Here is a 3,255-nt window from a genome sequence, read left to right on the forward strand (position 1 = left end):
GGGACCAAGTTTCTGTCTCCTCTTTGGTCAAAAAGACAGCCTAGAAAAAATATCAGGTGGGTCTAAATGCTACAAATAGCTCAAATAATATCTTAGACTGGTAAAGGGTTAGTAAGCCATCTTGACATGGAGGACATCACACTTTGTTTCTATTCTTAGGTACAAAAGGCTTTGTAGGAGAAAGCAGAGGGTCCATTGAATGGAGATCTCCAACCAGTGGAATTATACAAGTGTAGATAAGGACACAGGCATAGCTTGGCTTGTATATCACCCAAGCTGGCTCACCCCTGTAGAAATAGTCTGTCTGAAAGCACAGGTAAATTTATGTGATGTTAATGTTATAAAGCAATGTGACCTCAATTAAAAAAAATTTATTTGATGCACGTTGATGGGCATAAAATGGGGGCAAAAATGTGAAAGCTGGCCTATGATTAAGGCTTAAGGGGATCCAAAATTACCTAAGGAGAATGATATTTCAAGACCAATTGGCAGGGAGCGGAGATAAAATGATTCAGTTTTAATCAACAATCAAACTATGAGGCTCCACACTAGTTCTATGGAGATTGAGGTTCAACAAGACAGGGTTCTCAGGGTTCTTGGTCCTCATATATTCCCTTGAGGAGTTTCTAGCTTCAGTGGTGAGACAGATACCCACACAGATAATACCAGAACATAGAATTAACAGAATCAGGATTGGTCTGGCTACTATTCAGTTCTAGATCACTATAAATGTTAATGAAACAGACTGCTTTCTTTTCTGCAGCTTATATTTTAGATTCTTCTTACACTTGAGGGTTTTCAGAGCCTTATTTGGCTACTGGTCAGAAATCTTCCCTAGTAGTTAGTTAATTCAGTAGTTAGTTAATTCAGCTGATCATTTAGAAAGGAAGAGAAGGGAAATGAACATTTGGCAAGCATGCACAATGTGCTTTCTTTATGTTATCTTATTTAATCTTTGCGGAGACTGTGAACTAGTCTCCATTTTACAAATGAGAGAACTAGTTAAGCAACGTTAGGTAACGCCCAACATCCCATTAGCGCATGGTGGTGCTAAGGCTTGACCCTAGGTTTGTGTGACTCCAAAACCTATATTTCCCTACATCATGTAGCTTCAGGCTTATCAGCCCTTAAGTTTATGTCTTAGTATAAGTCAAAACTTAGAGAAATGTTTGTGTATCAGATAAGCTCTGGCACTTAATAATTTCCAATTGATTCCCAAAGAAGCTTGTAGTTGAGGTGCTCATCTCTACAGGGGGCCTTCATTTTTTGAGATAGAGTATCATACTTTCTATCCAAAAGGCTATAAAATAGTTTGTACTTTGCTTACTTCTTGTAAAAACGCCCATACTAATGAAGGTAATAAAACAGCCAAGCCCTTGTAACCATAGGAACCTTCCCTGTCTGCTTCCTGCTGGGGGTTGGTAGAGAAGAGAGGACCCTGCCCGGTGGCCATGACCTCCCCACTCACTTTGGGATCCTGCTGACTTCTGACTCCTGCCCATCACCCTAACAAGCAATTTATAGAAAAAAATCTTGGAATTATACACACAGCGGCATTTGGGTATAAGTACGTCATACATGGGCATAGGTGTGTTTGTGTACAGATCACTCAGAATTCAGAAGCTATATTGGTTGTGGGTCAAGGGCCATACCACAACAACCCATTCCCTGATGATTCTTGAGGGCAATTCCAGGTGAGAACTGGAGTTAATAAAGCCGTCTGGTTCCCCTAGAAATTGTTTTTCTCTGCTCCCCCGCTTTGGTTCTCACTGTGATACTGAACCAAGTGGACTCGCCTCCTGGTGAGTTAAATGAGACTCTATACCAGTGGAAGTTGTTTCACAAAGTAAAGCATATTTACAGCAAATGGGAGGCCATGAGGAATCATTTCTAAAGTCATAGCGTCCCAGAACAAAGGGAAACAGGAACTTTTATTTTGGGTGGGGAATGAATATTCAAAAGGGAGAGGTGTGTACACTGCAGATTACAGTAATTAGGCTTAATCTCCTCTGGAAGAGATCTTCCCATTAAAAATAAGGCAAGGTCATGGGCATAGGAGGCTTGGTTAGCTTCAGGGTGGTTGCTGGTTGTGTTTCTTTAAAGTAAAAAAACTTGGAAAAACAGTTAAATGCTTCCAAACCCACCCTTAAGTTCCTCTGGGCACTAGTTGGTGACAATGCAATTGCAATGAGATCAGCAGTTATTTCTGAAGTTAGAACAGCCTAGCTCCTAGTCACCATTCAGACAATGCTCCAAGTGTAACCTTGGGTCAGTCATTTGTCCGCCTTGGTCAGGTGGGAATTCACTCTAATACTTGGTTCATATCCCACATCACTGGGTTAATTTGTGAATGCTCTATGCTACAAATCAATTCTGGTTGTGTCCAGATGCACTCCAGCCCAGTTAGGCATTCCTCTGCCCCACCCAGGTGCTCAGCCCAGCGGACTCAACCTCTAAGCTCCACCCCTCATCTGTCACAGCCGTCACTGGGGCGCTCCACCTAATTCGCACCCCAAAGTGGGACCCTAGGTTCTCTGGCCCTTTCCCTGGGCACAACCCTAACCTCAAGCGCCCTGCTAAGAAGCTGTTAAAGACCATATGCTAGTGAGTGACACTTCCCAGTCAAATATTTACATTTTAATACAGGTCTTCTGGAGACAACATTTTATCCAAGAGAGGCAAATGATGGCGGGAATCTCAGGCACAGAAGCATGTCTTTGAGGGAGGGTTTTAAGGCAGCAGAGTCTTTCAGTACCTGTGTAATCACCCCACTGAAGCACAGGACTAGCATGGGATTAATTTGTAACTTGTTTACTTAATACATATTTACTAAGCATTTAAATTACTTAAGTTATGCAACTCTAAATTTAGTGTTAATGGTGTCTGGGAAGTAAAAGACATAGGTCCTGTTCTCAAGAATCTCCAGCTCAGTGGGGAGTGATTGGACACACACGTGAAGTTAAAAAATAAAGAGCTATGTCTTAACACCAGACAATAATACTAGGGTACAACACTGAGCTTCTTAGAAGAAAGGTACCTTATGGTGCCCAATTCCATCATAAAACTGGGGTCTGGGGAATCCATAAACTAACCTCCAGCAGAATCTTTCAGGTTAATTGAAGTTAATTGCTTCACTTTCAGGGCTCCAAAGTTCAGTTTGGATACTGATATTTTTCCAAACACCAAAGAGAATGATTATTATTTGAACACATTCATGGCACACCAATGAGTAAGCATTTCAGCTGAGAGAGCATG

Source organism: Ceratotherium simum, chromosome 11, assembly GCF_057802395.1.
Source record: "Ceratotherium simum simum isolate JZ-2026a chromosome 11, ASM5780239v1, whole genome shotgun sequence".
Classification (NCBI taxonomy): Eukaryota; Metazoa; Chordata; class Mammalia; order Perissodactyla; family Rhinocerotidae; genus Ceratotherium; species Ceratotherium simum.